Here is a 6,568-nt window from a genome sequence, read left to right as displayed (position 1 = left end):
CATGTTCACAGGCATTCATATTGACTGTCCTTTTTTTTACATGTAACATTATCAGTCACGTTATATTGGGACCCACCCTAATAAAGAAAACTAATTATATCTGTAATTATCTTATTTTATAAGATCACACTCTGAACTGCTAGGAACTAGGACTTCAACAGAACACAAATTATTCTTTTTTAGTGCACAGAGAAGCATTCAATTCAACATAAACAGTACCCTAGATTTTTAAATAAGGGAGATATATGACTAGATTCTTATTGAAAAGTTATCAAATTAGATATAGCATAAAAAATAAAGAGTTGGAGAAGATTGAAGGTTTCTAAATGCTAATAACTTATTATAATTCTGGGAGTAATGCCTAAAACAGTTTCTCAGCCTTGTTTAGAATTCATGCTTTGCTTCACTGAAGGCATTTCTTTCACTATACTGTAAACATTTTTCTTATCTATGAGAAGGCTATAATTTTAATATCACATCATTTATGCTGGAGGAAAAATCCCAAATTAGACTAATGTGTGACCCTACTTAGGAACGTCTATTTCCTTCTAATAATTCAGCATTACACTACAAATAATAATTTGAGTTTTTAAGGAAAATAGCGATTGAGATGACTTGTGATTTTGTTTATATAGATGAATAGATTTTGTGCAAAAAAGGGAAGTAGATATTTTTTAAGCATTCCTTGTTTTTATTAATATGTGGGTTCTTTAGTGTTATCCACTAGAAAATGAATCCCAGATCTCAATAAAAAGAGAATTGGTGATGAAATAAAATATTCTCCATCCTCTTACCCACCTCTGTTCCACTCCAAACCATTCCTTTTCTTTTTTCCCTTATGTTCATAGTCTAAACCACATCTCTATATTTTTATCTTTGCTAATATGGAATTCTGGGTTCTGTACTCAGAGGAGAGTTGTCCTATATTTGTTTTTCCCCTCCCAGTCCTTGGCAAGTCTGTTGAGTGACCCACTGGAACACCTCAGAGGGTGGTTCCTCCCATCCCCTCAGGGCACAGGCAGCAATGTTTTAGTCACCTCAAGCTCCTGACTTTGTCATCATTTTGGTTTTTTTGAACATTGCCTTCTCATTAAGGCATTTCACTTATGTAAAGAGAATAAGCCCAAGATATTTAAGGAGTGTCTCTGGTTGTTTGGGAATCAAATAAAATGATAACATTGCTTTTCCCCAATGTCCAGAAAACAACAGGCATCTAGCCAGTGTAGAGTTTTGAACCACAGAGCCATAATTTATTTAAATTATTAGTTTATGAATATTCATAGAAGAACAATTATTCTATGGGCTGATTCTCAAGCTAAATTTGACACTTATAAGACAGCATTATGTCTATTTATTTAGTATTTTTAGGAGAGTCTCTGTAGAAAACAATGCAAGCCGAAGGGTGTGTGTTCGTGGGCTCTCCGGGCGGCTCTATCTCACCACCCACATTTGGTGCTCCAGAGTCACTGTGTGTGGACTGGATTGGGATGGCTGTTGGCCAAAGGCAGGAGAAGGAAGGAACAAGAGCCAGGCTGGTTGGTCTCAATAGCTGTTTATTTCAATCTCATCCCCTTTCACTTCTGTCTCTCTCTCTCCTTCTCTCCAGCACCCCTACCCCCAATCTGGAACCCCCAGCCTACTCTTAGAGCCTCTTTAAATCCCAAAAGCATGAGGGGCTGGGCTTACACATAGGTATGGTCACAATCAATAGGGTTAAAGTTCTTTCCTTCAGGGGATGCTGCTTTTAGCACAGCGGGTAGGGCGTTCGCCTTACAAGCGGCCAACATGGCCAACCCGAGTTCGATTCCTCCGCCCCTCTCGGAGAGCCTGGCAAGCTACCGAGAGTATTCGATATGCCAGACACAGTAACAACAAAGTCTCCAATGGAGACGTTACTGGGCCCACTCAAGCAAATCGCCGATCAACGGGAGGGCCTTTATCTTTATCTTATCTCTTTCAGCAGGATGACCCACCCAAGGGTGGAATCCCATGGGTGTGTTTCTCCCCTCCTTGTTCAAGCATTTATAATATTAACCATTTTGTATGGCACAGTAGAGATGCATTAAGCTTATAGAATTGCTCTCCTGGGGTCATCTTGATCTCCGACTACAGTGTTGAGGCCAGATTAGTCTTTCCTATCCCTAGCAGGGTTCTAGTCTAGTCATTACTTTTGGATCATGACAGCATTTGTCCATGATCAATCAAGCTCTTAACTTAGAGTTAAGAATTGCAACGCTCCAAATAAAGAATGTTTGGAGGATCCTCCCAGGATGGGAGATGCATGTTGAAAGTAGACTATAGACCAAACATGATTGTCACTCAATGCCTCTTTTGCAGATCACAACACCCAAAAGGAGAGAGAGAACAAAAGGGAATGCCCTGCCTCAGAGGCAGGGTGGGATGGGGAGGATGGGGGTGGGAGGGATTCTGGGATCCATGGTGACGGAAAATGGGCACAGGTGGAGGGATGGGTATTTGATCATTGTATAATCGAAACTCAAGCACAAAAATTTGTAAGTCTACAACTGTACCTCATGGTGTTCCATACCTCATGGTGTTCCACTAATAAAAATTAAAAAAAAGAAAAAGAATCGTGGAGCTTTGGCCTGGCCCATTTCAATGCCATTGTATCTCACAGCTTGCCCTAGGTCTATTCAGTCCCTCGTCAGGACCCTGCTTTTAGGCTGCTAGGAACTCAGGGTAACTGAGGTTTAAATTAAGAAAGCAGATGCCTGGAAACAAATAATATTCAAAGCCAATTAAGTCCCAAGTTACAAAAACATAATATTAATTGTCTTTTTGTGTCTATACAAAAGGACATTGCTTTAAAGTAAACTTTTCAAAAGACATAAGGAGAGGAGAAAGGCAATATTAACTTACAATATAAGTTCATTGTCCTAGAAAGATCTGACCTTACAAATTAACAGAAACTGATTAGGGGAATAAACTGATTAACTGGTTGGGGAAGAGAGCATAGAGAAGCGGTTAAAGATAAACAAAAGAATGGGAGTGACTTGGGGGCACTTTAATGGGTGTGACCAATAAACCTAAACTCCTTGTGGCTAGGGAGAAAGGACAAAGCAATGTCATCCTACAGGTCTCCAAGTCAATACCCAACTGGGCTAAATATTTTAAAGCTTGTGCTTGGTGCTAGTGGCCACTAAACCATACCTAATAATGCTCAGTGAGCCATGAGTGCAGGGGATTGAACTTGGGGCTTCATGCATGCAGTGAATGCATTTCAGCCCTTTTAGTATCTTCCAGGTGTTTAGGATACTATTTTAATAATAAGTGTCAATTACCACTTTTGCTTCTAGAAGACAAAGGTATACAAGTACCCTATTTTAATAAATTGTTTGAAGTCAAACCCTTTCTCAGGCTGTACTTCTTGAATTTAGCACTTAAACTACAGTTCTATATGTATGATAAATACATTGTTTTCATATTTATTTAATCCACAAGACTGTCCTATATAGGAATTATAGAACTGAGAACACTAAAAACCAGGATAAATCCTATGCTTTATTTTTCTGTTAACACATAGCTAATGCAGATTATGCTGCTTTTCTCTTAACACATATTTAATGGCTACTTTAAACATTTGTCTTAACAACATCATCACGTATTATGAATAGAATTAATAAATTATATGAAATTCAGAACTTAAGTAAATGTTCCCTCTTCACATTAACGTGTTCAGCAAAGCATCAACAGTTTCCTTGACATAAACTAGTATTTATTCCAATAGGACAGAAAAGAGAAAGAAAATTGGAGGAAGAAGGAACAGAAATTAAGGACCAGAGAGATAACCTCATAGGGCAGAGTGTAGGCTTACTTGAACTCAGTTCAATGGCTGGCACAGCAAGGTCCATGAGAAGTGCTGCAAGCAACCTCAATAGCACAGAACCCAAAGTATTAGCCTCACAACACTGAGTACTGCTGACTTTTTATTTTTATTTATTTATTTCATTTTATTTTTTAATGTAGGAGTACTGCTATTTATTCAGCCACTGATTAGCTGATTGAATTGTGCATGAGCTCCACATGGACCATTTTTTAAAGAAAAAAATAAGAGTAGAAGGAAAGATGGTTGAGAGAGAAGGCTGGAAAGATAGAACAAAAAAGAGCTCTAATAGAAACTTACGAGTTTTGAGTTTCCTTTGAGTTTCCATGTTCCTGACTTAACTCCCTCACTGAAAATATACTCACGGCTGGTCATTTTTCCTAATTCTTTTCAAATGCAACTGTTTGGGCTCCGAGCAACTGTACAGCTAGTAGAGCATTTGCCTTGGATGTGGTTAGATCCCCAGAAACCCATATGTTCCTCAAGCCCCACCAGGACCCTGAGAGCAAAGCCAGCAGTAAGCCCTGAGCACTGTTGGGTTTGGCCCAGAAAGTAAAATAAACAAAATGTAACTGTTGCAACTACTTTCATTCTGGGCCCAAGCAGAGCTTGACTAAGAATCACATTCAAGTAGAAACTGTGAAGCACTAGAGAAAGTTTAAAAAACAGTTATCTCTGTTGATAACCACATCTGTTTGCACATTTGTGGCACAGAAATATTCCATGTATATCTTGTGTCTGGGACATTATGGCATGTGTGTGTGTCTCTCTTACCACATTCAAGTGATCTTTACATATTTAAAAGGAAAAAAATATAGAAGAGAAATATCTGATACATCATGTGAGGAGGCTTTTCTGATTTTCATTTTGTATCCAGGCAAGACAAATACAATCATATTCCTTAAAATGTTAAACATGAAACCACTATGAGAATATAGAATTATTCCTGTATACCATATATAGCAATAGCATTGGCTATTTTGTATCATAAACAGAACATCACAACAGTCATTGAATACAGCAATCCAGGTCACCATCTCAAGAAGACAAAATTGACATTCAAAGGGGTAATTTTTTCAAAATCAGGTATCAAGGAAACTCAGTCTCAGAGACAGATCTAAAATTTTTCTCTCCAAATTCTGCCTAGTAGAAGCCTTGGGAGTGACTATTAGGGAATTGTCCCCATTCAAATAAGGGAACCGTTTTCACCTTGAAGAAGCGATGTGTCATAATTATATGTCTATAAAATATACAATTTGTCCATTTTTCCAGTTTTAAGACAACTATCTATTAAAATTACAAGTTATATGAAAATAATGGACTGGAGCGATAGTACAGCAGTAGGGCGTTTGCCTTGCACGCAGCCAACATGGCCGACCCGAGTTTGATTCCTCCGCCCCTCTCAGAGAGCCTGGCAAGCCACCGAGAGTATCTCGCCCACACAGCAGAGCCTGGCAAGCTCCCCATGACGTATTCAATATGCCAAACACAGTAACAACAAAGTCTCCAATGGAGACGTTACTGGGCCCGCTCAAGCAATGAAAATAATAACAATATGTTATGGAATAGTCACAAACCACAACATGAGAGAGGAACAGGGAGTGATGGGACTCTATGTTTTCAAACAGTTTAAAACATTTCAAAGGGAGGGAAGCTGGAGGAAAAGAAAGCATTGAACATGGCCTGCTATAGAAGAATTACTAAAGATGACTACAAGTGAAGAGAAAATATCTTCAGAAGAATTTTGTTGAAGATCATGGAACTGAAACAATTTTAAATGAATGTGGTCTCTCCTAAGGAATTTGTCTCTTCTCCAAAGCTGTAACTTGGTCTTCCTAGAAATCTGATATACAAAGGCATCTGTTCAGAACAGTGACCTTTGATTTTTATCATTGCTTCCAGTAAATATTGGAAGAAGATGATTTAAAGGAACTGGAAAATAAACTGTTTATTTTAAAGAAGAGCAGAAAATGTCAGTTAACTAAAGAAGTATAAATGACTTAAATTTAATCATCAAATGAAGGGGGAGTGTTAGAATGACATGATTTCCAAGTTTACTTCTAAAGGTATTTTACAGAATATCAGCTAAAATTGTACCTGATATAAAGTTATATCATATAGGATTATAAGAAGTTGCAAAGTTTAATGGGTTTTTAAACCTAGAGCATTTGCAAATGTTTTTCAAAATTTTTTTTTTATTTTTTCATTGGCTGAAGCAATAGCACAGCAGGTAGGGCATTTGCCTTGCATGCGTCCAACATGGCCGACCCGGGGTCGATTCCTCTGCCACTCTCGGAGAGCCCGGCAAGCTACCGAGAGTATCTCGCCTGCACAGCAAAGCCTGGCAAGCTATCTTTGATGTATTCAATATGCCAAAAACAGTAACAGCAAATTTCACGATTTGTCGTGAGACATTACTGGTGCCCGCTCGAGGAAATTGATGAACAATGGGAGGACAGTGCTACAGTGCTAGTTTTTTAAAAAATATATATATTTTAAATAACATTATCTCTCTCCTAATCCTATGATTCATGAGCTAAAGTTATCCAGTCTCTAAGTTAATGGAAATAAAAGATAGTGAATCAATTTTAAAGGACATTTAGATTTAGCATGAGTATTGTTGCAAAGATAATAACTAGTCATTTTGGCAGATACTTGATCAAAAACTTCTTATAATTATTGGTGCAGGTAGATTATTCTTAATGGATGTGCTTCTGGCATCTA

The sequence above is a fragment of the Sorex fumeus genome, unplaced genomic scaffold (assembly GCF_029834395.1).
Source record: "Sorex fumeus unplaced genomic scaffold, SorFum_2.1 ptg000044l, whole genome shotgun sequence".
Taxonomy (NCBI): Eukaryota; Metazoa; Chordata; class Mammalia; order Eulipotyphla; family Soricidae; genus Sorex; species Sorex fumeus.
Note: the sequence above shows the minus strand (reverse complement) of the source record.